This window comes from Patagioenas fasciata, chromosome 6 (assembly GCF_037038585.1).
Source record: "Patagioenas fasciata isolate bPatFas1 chromosome 6, bPatFas1.hap1, whole genome shotgun sequence".
Lineage (NCBI taxonomy): Eukaryota > Metazoa > Chordata > Aves > Columbiformes > Columbidae > Patagioenas > Patagioenas fasciata.
Window position 1 is genome coordinate 54,774,551 of NC_092525.1, and position 13,636 is coordinate 54,788,186.

At 55.8% G+C, this 13,636-nt stretch overlaps 1 long non-coding RNA gene across 1 annotated transcript; it reads right to left on the minus strand.

Moving 5' to 3' along the window:
- Nucleotides 1-219: 219 nt before the first annotated feature.
- LOC139828323 (uncharacterized) lies at nt 220-12,348 on the minus strand. Its single transcript, XR_011739842.1, has 3 exons — nt 12,221-12,348; nt 6,809-7,430; nt 220-2,459 (listed from the first exon to the last, which is right to left on the minus strand). It is a non-coding gene; the product is annotated as an uncharacterized lncRNA (long non-coding RNA).
- Between the last annotated feature and the right edge of the window lie 1,288 nt (nt 12,349-13,636).

The following is a 13,636-nucleotide window of genomic DNA, read 5'->3' on the forward strand; positions in this document are numbered from 1 at the left end:
ACGGCAAAAATAGGAAAGGCGGGGACACTGCCCTTTCTGTTGAGAAGACGACGAACTCAGCTGCCGGCTGCAACCTGCTCAGCCAGAGAGGCAGAGGGTGCGGAAACCTGGACCTGATCCTCTTGCTAGGAGTGGTGACTTGTTGTTCCCTACTTAGCCTGCCCAATCCCTGTACCAAATGCTATAAGCACGTGAGAATAAGACAACTGACACAATATGTTCTCAATTATCACACTCATGTTAATTCTGGATGTTATGATTGATAGAACAAAATTGGAAAAATGTGAAATCCAAGGGCAGAAGTTACGGGTAGCAACTAATCTAGGGAAAGGTGGACTCGGTGTAGGCTCTGTCTCCTGCCCTAGGTGAGAACAGAGTATCTGTTTTACACAAGCTGGTATGTGGGGCTATTCAGATGGAAGGGAGTGCAAGATCAGTATAAGGAGGAGTTAGTTAAGAGTGCCACTCAGGAATTGAAAAGAAGGCAAGAGAAACAGAAAGTGGTACAGAAAAGCAGTGATTGGTATGAAGAAATAAGGCAAAAAGACAAGGGATTACAATTACCAACAGTAGGGGAAAAACCTGTTCATAGACCTTATGGAAAAGATAGCCCAGGAATTAAATGTCACATCATGCTGGATATGTGGGGGTCTCACATGGCAGAACAGTGGCCTTGGAGAGGAGAGAGTGTAAGCCCAGAAGGATTACTGGTGCGGAACAGAACTCATGTAACTCAAGAAAAAAAAAGACCAGAAGGATGGGTATTAAGTCACTTAATAATAGGGCAGATATGCATATCAAGGGAGGATGGTAAACGAGATTTTAGTGAATACATTGGACAAACCCTTGTTAGTGCTGCGGGCAAATTCATCAAATACCTCTACTCCTCCCACTTGGTGGCCAAGTCCACCTAATGGATATTGGTCTCAAAATGGTAGTCTGGTGGAAGAAAATAGGGTTCATGATAGTATGCGCATTTCTGGGTTTACTGTTTGTACCATATTTGATCCCATGCTTTATTCGGTTAATACATTCAGTAGTCCAAGGCATGCAAATCTCAGCTATGCCTATAGATCCTGAAACGGCAACAAAAGAAACGGGGTATAAATTGATGATTTTAAAAGATAACACCAAACTGGACCTAGCTGCCGCTAGGCAAGTACTAGCTAACTTTGAGGCAAAGCACGAATCAATAGGATAAAACGAAAAAGGGGGAATTGTGAAAAATGTGAAAAATGCAGTTGTGATTTGCGCTAAGATGTTGAATGTTTACAGATATAACCAAATGAGGCACGGACTCTGAACTTGGAAAAGGGAAAAAGGTGGTTAAGTTCTATGTAAAAAGTTATGAAACTTGTTTAGGAAGTTTTATTGATAGAGGGAACTAACGTTTTAAGGGTTAAGCAACTATATAGTAAGGGCCTACTAACAAGCTAACATTTTAAACCACGTAATTAATATCTAGTTTAGAGCTGTATGTAACCAATTGTGCTAAAAAAAGCAGGACTTCATCGAATGCCAAGATAAGAAGTTTTACAGCACCAGCTGCAACCTTGAGGAGACAAGACAGCCAAGATTTACAGCAAAAAGGGGGCGCCAGTCCGGTTTCAGTCGGTTTGGTAGCTTGAGTTCCAACCAGTTCCTCGTAATGAGCCAAAGGGAAAAAGTCCACTGTGACGGAGCTGAAGGAGCCTTCATCCAGAGACCCCTAAAGACCCCTCCTCAAATTCACCAAGTGACACTGCGCAGGCGAACAGGGGAGGGGCGAGAAGGGGCTATGGGAATGGTGATCTGAGACTCACTTCATGAATATGTAGAGGCGTTCCTGGGGTCGTTATGAATATGTAATACCTTACTGTATTTAAGCACACTTCTTATTGTTAAAAGTGTGCGTGCTGGGCGGAGTGAATCCCCCGCGCACCCAGCGCTGTTTTGCTTATGCTCTAATGAACACATGTTTAAAGAATACAATTAAGGAATTGGATTAAACGTTGTTTATCCATAGAAAAAGCATAAGTGTCTTTGAGTCCTTTGGACTAAACCGGCTTTGAACATCATGAGCCACTTGGTTCGTTTTAATGGACAACAGCCCCTCCTGGTGTGCAGGAGCTGCCAGTTTTCCTCCCCGCACCTCCAAGTCCACTGTCAAATTCCAAAACCCTGGGGCCCCGTCACCTCCTGGGGCTCCCGGCTCAGGAGCGGTGGTGCTGGCCCAGACGCCACACAAATGGAGAAATAACAGCAGAGTCGATGATCCCGTGACACGGCCTTCTTTATTTTATCAGCGCACTGCAGTCACAGCCGTGTCCCTCGGCTGGCGGACAGGGCCCCTGGCCAGTGAAACCCCTCAGGTGAGAGAAGCTTCTAGTCCGCCACCACAACTGACCACAGCTCAGATTCAAGTAGAGGTTTTAAACGTCAACCCTTGTGGCCATTGAGGCCATGAGAGACTCCAGCACCTGTGAGAAGGAGGAGGCGAGCAGCATCATGGATGTGGCCGTGAGAGAACCTGGCTCCTGGCTGAGGAAGGTGAGCGGCCCGTGGCTGCCCTGCCCTGGAGCCCTTCCAGGCCTTGTTCTTCCCTCCCTCGCCCCGTTGCCTCAGGCACCCGGAAACGATTTCAAGGCAGCAGCTTTGGGATGGGAAGGGCAGCAGGTTCAGAGGCAGCTGAGGAAATGGCTGCACTCCAGTGGCAGCACCATCCTCAGCTGGGTGCCCTCCAGCTCCCAGACACTGTGAGGGGCTGTGGCAGATGCACCTTCCTCCCCCACCCCCTGAAAGCACCAGAAACTTCTCCACCAACAGCCCACCCTGCTCATGGCCCTTGGCTGGCAGACAGGGCCCCCGGCCAGTGAAACACCTCGGCTGAGAGACGCTTCTAGTCCAACAGCACAACTGACCAGAGCTCCGAAGGAGAAGGAGACGGAGGAGGAGAAGGAGGAGAAGAAAGAAAAGGAAGAGAGAAGAGCAGAGAGGAGAAAGAGGAGGCTTTTTGCAGGAAGCAGTAAAGCCATCATCCAGCCACTCTCTGCAGTTGTTGACCTGAAGCAGGAGTGGAACTAAGATGGCAAGAGACCTCTTCTGGCAGCCTCACCCGACTCCAACCACTGAGAAGCTGGAGCGTTATGGTAAGGCCTTCAGGCCCAATTTCACATGTGTGTCTGGGTCAAGGACATCTCTGAAATCAGGCATGGAAACCCGAGGACTGTGGGGGGTGGTTGCTCAGGAGTGGTGACTGCAAGGAGGGACCTGCTTGACCATCTCAAAGGGCTGAGGGGCTGATGTGGCAGCCAGGGCTCCTGGTTCCCTCCCTGACGTGGCCCCTGCCTTCCTGGGGCAGCCCAGGCAGAAGCCCCTGACCCCAAGGGGCTGCCCTTGCCTGGCGCTGGGCATTGCCCACGCTGAGCTCATGTCTGAATGGAAGAGCTGAAGGTGCTCGTGGGCCACGTGTGCTCTGTGTGTTCAGAGATGTGACCCGGCAAAACTGGCCCCTGCTGGGGAGACACCAGGGCCTGCCCTGAGCCTCCGAGAGCCGCGTGGAGCGCAGCCCCGTGCCCCCGCGGGCAGGGCAGAGCACTGCCGGCTTCCCGGCTGCTGCCTCAGAGCATGACGGGTCTTTCCCTTGTTCTTCCAGAGTTCGCTAAGATTTGGGCCAGCACATCGTATCACCTCAGCCTGCAGCTGGCTCTCCACCAGGTGGGCCTCACCTCCTTCTCCCCTCACACCCTGATGAACGCTGATCAAGTCCTGATAGCCCTTTGCCATCGGGTGCAGCTGTTCTTCCTTGGAAAGCGGGAGCGATGCCCCAGCACGACATTACTTTCCCTTCCTTCCTTCCTTCCTTCCTTCCTTCCTTCCTTCCTTCCTTCCTTCCTTCCTTCCCTCCTTCCCTCCTTCCCTCCCTCCTTCCCTCCCTCCTTCCCTCCCTCCTTCCCTCCCTCCTTTCTTCCTTCCTTCCTTCCCTCCTTCCCTCCCTCCCTCCTTCCCTCCCTCCCTCCTTCCTTCCCTCCCTCCTTCCCTCCTTCCCTCCTTCCTTCCTTCCTTCCTTCCTTCCTTCCTTCCTTCCTTCCTTCCTTCCTTCCTTCCTTCCCAAACCTGGCACCCCAAAATCCTGTCCTACCCAACCCTTCACCCCAAATACCTTTACCCCAATGTCATCCTTCCCTAAACCCTGCACGCCCAAATCCTAACCCTGCACCCCAAAATCATGAACCCCCAAACTCAGCCCTACCAAACCGTGCACCTAAAATCCTGCACCTCAAAATCCTTCTCCCCAACCCTGCACCTCCAAATCCTCCATCCAAGTCCTGAACACCTGAACCCTGCACCCTTCAAACCCTGCCCTCCAAAAGTCTTCACCCCCAAACCCTGCACCCCAAGTTCTTGAAAACACAAAACCTGCACCCCCAAAGCCTCACTCCCACCCCTTACTCCAGAGCCCTGCACCCTAAATCCCTGCAGCCCCAAATCCTATCTAACCTTGGACCCCCAAAACCTGCACCCCTAGATCCTTCCCCTCAAAACCTGCACCCCCAGATCCTGCTGCCCCATACCCAGCGCCCCCAAACTCTGCACCTGGAAATCCTGCACTCTCATAACCCTGCACCTCAAACAATTCCCTCAACCCTGCACCCCCAAAACCTGTAACCCCAAATGCTGCACCCGCAGATCCTGTCCCCAAACTCTGCACTTCCAGATCCTGCCCCCCTAAACCCTTAAAGCCCAAATATTGCACCCCTAGGTCCTTCAACACCCTGCACCCCCAAATTCCCCACCCAAAAACCTGTACCCCAGATCCTGCACCCCAAATTCTGTCCTCCCACACAATGCACCCTAAATTACTGCAGCCCCAGGTCCTGAACACCCGAAGCCTGCACCCCCAAGTCCTGTACCCTAAAGCCCTGCACCGAAAATGCTGCCCCTCAACTCTGCTTGGACGGTGCTCTGAGCAACCTGAGCTGGTGAAGATGTCCCCGCTCACGGCACAGGGGGGTGGGTTGCAACCTGAGCAGCTTTTGCAACGGATTTGTGGTGTCTCTGCACCCCTGTGCAGTTGTATGGATGTGGCTGTGCTTGGCTACAGGATGCTGGAGGAGGAGCTCAGGGCAAAACTGCAGTCACAAGAGGCCCGGCGGGACCGCATGCGAGCCCAGATGCTGAGGGACCTTGAGCTCCTCCTCGGGTTTGAAAACAACATCGACAACCTCATCTTGCATCTGCACGGCATCACCGTGCCCGGCCAGGTACCCACCCAGCGCTGGGTGGTGCAGTGACACAGCGCGGTGACACTTGGTGCAGCCACCGTCACCCCAAGTGGCTCATTTTGCCCACCAAGGTGGTTCTCTCTGTCTCCAGGATGATTCTCTCCTGTCCCAGGGGGTGGAGGAGAAGCTCCAGTACCTGGGCCAGAAGCTGCAGTACCTGGCACAGCGGGCAGCCCACCTGTCCCTGACAGGCACATCCCCGATGGGAGCAACGGGGTACGTGGGGTCTCCATCCCTGCTGGGGTCTTCGGGGACCCGCACCAGGCTCCTCCTGATGGCCCGTCCCAAGTGAGGAGGATGGAGGTGGCCCCATGGAGCAGCTCAGCTCCAGGTGGCACTGGGCACTGCAGGGTGTTGTCCCCAGGGGATCATCAAGGGCATCCCTTGGGTTCTAACACCCACCTCCCCTTCAGCAATGAACCCAGGGTGTCTTTCACAGACTTTTGTGAAGGCCAGGGATTTTCTGGAGAAAAAAATGTCGAGCGATCCTCGGAACGTGGTGGTTTCCTTTGAGGAGAGAGACAGCAGTGATGACGGTAGGAGAGCTTAGCGGGGACGCGTCCCACGGGGACTGTCCCTGCCCCTGCCTGTTGGGATTTGTGACCATCCTCGCCTGTCTCTCCTGTCCCAGCAGAGTCCAGCCCATGAGTTCTCTCCAGACCTTGTGCTGTCTCCAAGCCTTTGAGCATGGGTGGTGCTTTTAGGTGGGGATGTGGGAGCATGAAGGCAGCCAGTGGGGTGGTGAGCATCGAACCACAGAAGGAACAAGAAAAGATGCTATGGGGCAAGGAGGGAGAGCCTTGTCTTCAAAATCACCTGGTTGTGAAGAATAACCAGTGCTGGGGTCTGTCTGTGGCCTCTTCCTATTGGATGCTCTTGGAGGAGCCACTGAGTTTTTGGAGCTTGCCACCTCTTTTGAATGAAGCTGGAGCGGCGTCCAGCACCGCGTGGCTCCAGACCTTTCTGGGAAGCCCCGACAGCTGGGGATGGGTCACAGCGGCATTGCAGCTCAGCCTGGGATGCTGGGCAGGAAGAGCCAGGGCTTGGCAGGAAAGCTCCTTGTGAAGCCACCAGCCCTCCAAAACGTGCCGGCTCTCCCTGGTGACACCGGCACAGCGGAGGGGGCCGTGCAGACCCTCCCCAGCCCATTTCTCTCTGTTCCCTCCTCCAGAATCCTCTGAATCTGATGACGAAGATGACGAGCACGTCCCCACACGGGAAGACATCAAGAAGGAGGGGCAGCAGCTGATCGAAAGCAAGAAGAAAGCCAGCAAGAAGACGCAGCAGTCGCTCCAGGAGAGCTTTGGATGTCCCAGACCATCCCTTGTGCTTCGGATGCCCCCACCACCCCACGTCTTTTGGATGGCCCAGACCATCCATTTGGCTCTGCACTCCCCCGCCACCCCTTGTACCCTTTCTCCACTGGGTTTAATAAAGCAGATCTTTTTCGTTCCTCCCAAACCTGTGGTCCAGCTGCAATGGGGGGTCCTAGGTCACTTCTGTCACCCGGGACGCATGGGGGTCAAACCCTGAGGAGCACTCACCTGGGTTTGAAGGCAGCCCCATCGCCCTGGCCCTCACCCAGCTGTTCTCCTCGCAGAGCTGGGGATGGGCTGGGGTGGGGACGGCGTTCCTGGCCAGAGGAAAGCCGGGGGCAGCCTGGCTTCCCCTCCTTGATCCTGTGGAGCCAGCAACTTCCTGGGACCTCTGTCCCCCAGACGGCTCTGGCTGCACCAGTGGGCCCGTGTGTGTCCACAAACATCTGCCAAAGCCTCAGCTGACCGAGAAACCCACCTCTCAGCAGCGACATCACCGAATCCAAGACCCAGAGTCTGTTGGTCAACAGCTGGGAATGTCCCAGTTCCAGGTATTCCGACAGCCTGAAGGTCATAGAGAAGAAAATCATAGAATCCCAGAATCAGACTCACAGAACAGTTTGGGTTGGAAGGGACCTTCACAGTTCATCCAGTCCAACCTCTGCCGTGAGCAGGGACATCTTCACCCAGATCAGGTTGCAGTTGGTAGAAATGATGACCTTTCAGAGCGTGCTGGTGGTACTTTGTCCCTTGTGCCCTGCCCTGATGTGCAGAGACAGAAGGGACACTGGGAAGCTTTGGGGAAGATCCTCCGTATGCTGAGGTGTTGCGTCTCCTTCCTCTTCAGCCTCTAAAAGGTATTTGGTAAAGAGCAGAGCTGGAACCGGGGGTTCCCATCATTTGGGATAAACCCTAAAAACTCATTAATCATTTTGGTTGGAAAAGACCCTCAAGATCATGGAACCCAACCATAACCCACCCCTGGCACTGACCCCTATCCCTGAGAACCTTGTCTAAGGCTTGACAGGAGCTCCAGCGCAGTTGTCTGCAGCCGGTGCCGGCGAGAAACCTAAAATAGGACATGGGAGAATTTGCATGGGAGCGTTCACCACACGGAAATATCTCTGCCTTGGGAGGGCTGAGATTGAGTGGGTTGGAGGTTCTTTTTGTTTTCAAGGATGTGATCAAAATCACATGAAATGACACACAACGGAGGGTAGGCACAGGCTGGGACTGACACCGGAGCCTCAGCACCGGGTTTTATCCTTCATGGAGAAAGGGAACCAGGCTAAATCAGCCAGTTGGAGGCCAAAACAAGCGGCTCCTTTGGCTGTTCTGGGACAGGAGATGCAGGCAGGGCCACCAGTGTGGGGTCTGTCCTGGAGCTGCAAGGGTGGGATGCGGGATGAGGCAGCCAGAGCTGCTTCCACACAAGGAGGCACAAACATCTGCCATTTCCATGTTGGTTTTAGGAGGGTTAATATATGTGATGCTGATTTTTGAGCCACACATCGCCTGGGTTGGCATCACCAGCCACAGGTTGGGTTTTAGCATCGTTCTAAAATGCTGGAGGGAGCAGGGTGGGACTGAGGCAGCACTGGTGACAGAGGGACAGAGCCCCTGGGGTCCATGTCTGTCTTGTGCCGGACAACCCAGAGTTGAACTCGGTTCTCTGGGGAGCCCCAGGAGAGCAGAGCAGAGGGGGAGCATCCCCTCCCTCCACCTGCTGGTGATGTGGCCCAGGACACACTTGGCTCTCTGGGCTGCAAATGCACATTGTGGACTTATGTCCCTTTTGTCACCCACCAGCCCTTCTCCACAGGGTTGCTATCCATCCATCCATCCATCCATCCATCCATCCATCCATCCATCCATCCATCCTCCCCCAGTCTGTGCTGGTACTGGGTATTGCCCTGACCCAGGTGCAGGACCTCGCACTTGGCCTGGTTGAATTTCATGAGGTTCACATGGACCCCCCAGCCTATCCAGGTCCCTCTGGATGCCACCCCTTCCCTCCAGCACATCGACGGCACCACTCAGCTTGGTGGAAAAGCAGAAATGAAGTGTCTTGGGTGATGCAGAGGCCAGGGAAATGTGCCTGGCTTTAGCTCTCTGCCAAGAACACCTGGGGAAACCCTTTGAAATGCTTCAGCCACTTTAGCAGGGAAAAATAACACCCCCACACAGTTGCCAGGCTTTCACTGCTCATGCAGGGACAAAGCACAGCGCGGGGACAGCACAGCGCTCACTCCGGAGCTCACCGGCTCTGACACCCGTGCCTGTTTGGGAGAAATATCCATGGGAAAGATTTTGTGCTCTGGGATTCAGGTCATCTGAAGAACACCAGCAAGCAGAACGACTGCCAAAACCTGCACAACGATGGGACCAGCTCCAGCTCCCCTGGGGAAGGAGGCGGCTGGTGCTTGTCCCAGCCCAGCCACGCCATGGGCGACCCAGAGCGGATGACAGCAAAGCCTCTTTCCAGGCTCTATTCGCTGTGAGATCGTGGGGCAGGGTCCCATCCAGGGGGGACATGGGGGGAACATCCTGCCCAAGCTCACGGGGAGCAGAGGAAGGGACAGAGGGGTCTGGGTGGCCCCAGAGGAGCTTGGAGCAGAGCAGGGGGCACAGAAACCCAGGGAGGGTCTTGGAGACGGGTCCAGAGAGGATCCAAGTGTATATGGGGAGGGGGAAAGGAATGGGATGGTGCAGGGGGTGTCACACAGGGTGGGAGTGAGCATGCAGGGACCAGAGCCAAGCTGAAGGTGCTTGGTGGGGATAGAGGTGATTGAGCAGGGGACAGGAGCAAAGTCCTGCGGAGGGCAACGGAGCTGGAGGGGATTTGGAGGGGTAAAGAGGAATGGGGGAGAACCAGGAAAGAATCTGGGGCATGGGGGGTGTGAGGGGGAAGCACAGGAGCTGTGATATTCGGGATCAGAGGAACTGGAGAGAGGATGCAGAGGGGAAGAGGGATGGGGAGAATCTAGAGTGCACAAAGAGGGGGGCAGAATGGGTGCCCCCGGGGTGGGGGGAAGGCTGGTTTGCCAGTCATTGCCCCCTAAACGAGCTGGGGCTGCAGGTGGTCCCAGCACCCCCACCCTGGGCAGCAAAGGGGGACCATGGCAGCAGCAGCAGGTCCCACTGCACATCCAGCATCCATCAGGGGGAAATAAAACACCTAAGTGGGGGCAGATAAAGCAGGAAACCCCCAAAGTGGGCACAGGGAACAGAGCTGAGCACAACACATTCCAGCACTGGGGCTGCTGGGCTTAAATTGGTGTCCAGGAGCAGGGGGGTGCAGGTGAGGATGCTCAGGGTGATGAAGGCATCGGAGTGGGGATGCCCATGGGAGAGGGTGGTGGGGGCTCTGAGGTGCTTGGGTATGTGTGTGTGTCAAGCACAGCCCTGTGACACACACGTAGTGGCTGCTGCTGGGTGTCATGGTGTGGGGACCCAGGATCACCCCAACACGCTGCCCTGGGCTGGGGCCAGGTGGGTGCTCCCCCAAACTGCCAGCACCCACTCCTGGGCACCCCCCACTGGCTGCAACCCCCTAGGGCAGGCACAGCGGTGCTGGGCTGTACTGGGACCTGCTGGTTCACAGCAGGATTTGGGGGGGGCCCAGGAAGAGTAGTCGGGCACCCCACCCTGTGCTGAGCTGGATCCATCCACCAGCACCACGTGGAGGACATTGGGGTGCAGGGGGGGTGGGAGGGGGTATGGAGGGTGAAGGGGCAGTATAGTGGGGTACAGTACAGGACAGTGGGTGTGGCAAGGTGCAAACCCCCCTCTCTCCCCCTCCCTCCTTCATCATGGAAGGAGTAGACACATCTCCCCCTCTCTCTGCTACAGCTTCTTTTGTTTGGCCCCAGAGCCCCTGGCCAGGGCCGTTAGGAGAAGGGAGCGCCGAGGTGCCAGGGAGCCGCTGGGCGCCTGCGGCCAGTGTGGGGGATGTTTGGAGGCTTCAGGTGCACCCACAGCCAGAGTGGGGGCACAGAGAAGCTTCTGGAATGCCCACAGTCAGATCTGATCAGCCAATAACAAACGGGACTCTCGTCAAGACTTCGCCCATTTGTCGCGGGTCTCTCGGAGCACGAGCGAGATGCTGCCGCCGAGAGCCCCCCCGGGATGGAGACTCCGCTGCCTTGCCGCTGCAGGTGTGAGTGAAACTGCCCATCGCAGGATTGCGAGTGTATTTATACTTTCCGTGCACACATGCACGTGTAACTTTCCATGCTCAATACGAGCCTGTGTAAAATTAATCCTCGTATAATCACGGGTGTATTTTCCTCTCGTGCTTCCACATAAGCACGTGTAACTTTCCGTGCACATTTGCACGCGTACTTTCCGTGCTTAGTGCAAGCACGTGTACTTTCCGTGCACATTTGCACGCGTACTTTCCATGCTTAGTACAAGCACGTGTACTTTCCATGCACACTTGCAAGTGTAACGTTCCGTGCTCAATACAAGCATGTGTATCAATTATTTCTTCGCACAATCGCGTGTGTATTTTCCTCCCCTGCTTCCGCACAAGCACGTGTAACTTTCCGTGCACATCTGCACGTGTATTAACCCTCGCAGGATTGCGAGTGTATTATAAATTTACCCTCGCAGAATCGCGAGTGTGCACTTTCCGTACTCACTACAGCACGTGTATCTCTTCAAAATAACCCCACACCGTGTTCAGGCAAGTGCGGACTCCTCCCGGACTCAGGGACGGCTCCGGCACTGTTTTGGTGAAGCCACGTGCATGCACTCTGTGCACCGCCTGTCGTATTGGTTGCTGCCCCTTCATAATTTTCCTCAACTGGTACCTGAACCTGTATTCAAGTCACTTTTGGATGCTAAAACCCTGTTTCTCACCGGTTTAACAAAAGTTGGTTTGGACCCTGTTGTCCCTTAAACGAACCTGGGGTGCCTCCGGGACACCCCCCTTTCCATATTGATCCCCAGGAATGAGTCCCCCCTCAGTCTCCTCTTCTCCAGCTCCAGAGCCCCAGCTCCCTCAGCCTTTCCTCACACGGGAGATGCTCCACTCCCTTCAGCATCTTGGTGGCTGCGCTGGACTCTCTCCAGCAGTTCCCTGTCCTTCTGGAACTGAGGGGCCACAACTGGACACAATATTCCAGGTGTGGTCTCCCCAGGGCAGAGCAGAGGGGCAGGAGAACCTCTCTGACCTACTGACCACCCCCTTCTAACCCACCCCAAGTACCATTGGCTTCCTGGCCACAAGGGCCCAGTGCTGGCTCATGCTCACCCTGCTGTCCCCAGGACCCCCAGCTCCCTTTCCCCTACACTGCTCTCCAACAGGTCCTTCCCCAGCTTAGGCTGGAACCTGGGCTTGTTCCTGCCCAGGTGCAAGACTCTACCAGTGCTGCCCAGCGCTGATGAAATAAAGAATGCCGCTGAACAGCGGCATTGCCTCTGCTCTTCACTCCATCTCTTCGCTGCCAGAGAGTTCCCACTTTCTCCAGAGCGCAAGAGATGAGGCCGAGAGAGCCCGGGAAGAGCCGGAGCCACCCCCGCCTCCCCAAGCCGGCCACGCCAGGAATTCAGCCGCCCAAGCGCTCTCCCCGCCACGCCGCAAGCGGCTCCCGCTGCCCGCCCAGGGGAACCGGGGCTCCCCGGCCCGGGACTCACCAGCCGTGCCGAACGCCCGCCCGCTCCGGACGCCGCTCAGCGCCGCGCTCGGCAGGGGCACCGCCATGCTGCGCGCCGCCCGCACTGGAAGGGCCCCGTTCCCATAGCGACGGGGGCCGCGCCGCGCGGAGTCCGGCCTGGAAGGCCCCGCAGCCGTAGCAACGGGTCTGTCTACCGCAGCGCCGGGCTGGGAATGCCCCCCTGCCCTAGCAACGGGGCTGTTTAGCGCGGAGCCTGCCTAGAAACGTCCCCGCAGCCCTGCGGGGCGCGCTCTGCCCTCCCCGGGAACCCCTCCCCATCGCCGGCCTTGCTGCTCCGACCGGGCAGAGCCCGCGGAAGGACTGGAGAGGCCCCGCTGTCACCCCGGGGTACCCGGATAGGAGGTGAAGCCCAAAACCACAGCCAGGTTTTTTTTAGAAATCGGCCCAAAAAGGAAAAGCTGCAGTTGCCTGTGGGCTGTGGAACATCCTGGGGGTGCTGGGGAACCGCAGGGCAGAGTCACAGAATCCCGGGCTGAAGGGACCCCTGCAGACCCCCAGTCCAACCCCTGCTCACGCGGGGTCACAGAGCAGATCACACAGGGAAATGCGTGGGGAGGAAAACACAGCCTGGACCCTTCACTTGGATTGTTGTTTTCTGGAAGACGGCCTTTAAAAACCAGAAGAACATCCCGGAACAATCTCCAGACCCAAGGACCTGGGGCAACTGATTTCTGCCCTCAAATTCTGGCTCCATCCTTCCGAGTCAAACCGGCAGTTTCTCCAACCACTGTGTGTGGTTTTCGGCTCCAGAGAAGGACGAGTATTTCCTTCCCAGCTCCATCAGCAAAGCAGTGCCACACGCGGATTCATGCGCACAAAACTGTCCCGGAAACGTTCTTGACCCCAGGTTCCCTGTATCAGAGTCTCAGATGTTTGCGCGTTAAAAAGATGCCTTAATTATAAGATAAAATACAACTTAAAAGGTACAGCAGAGAAACAGTCCAGGCTGGGGCCCTCTCAGGGGCAGGGAACACAAGGCGAAAGAGCCTTGGGCTTTTAAACCCATTTCTCTAAGAAACCCTCTCAGAAATGGTGGTCGGGGGCAGGGAGGATGGCCGGGCGCTGGGAGAGGTGAAGCGCAGTAGGGCACTTTCCTCGGGATCTCCAGAAATAACTGCGAAACCCCAAAGAAATTGCGGTCCAGAGAAGGGCAGAAGGACGGACGGGATGCTGACAGACGTGAAGTGGTGTATGGCGCTTTCTTCAGGGACTCCAAGAGGATCTTCTCCTTTTCTAAGTAATCATCCCCCTGAGAAGAGGGGAAGGAAGTGTGGGAATGATCCCAGAAAGTGCCACAGAAACAGGGTCGCAGTCCAGGGTGTTGCTCACCAACAAGAGAAACATCCCAAAGCCTCCCTCGTGCCATGTCCCCCAT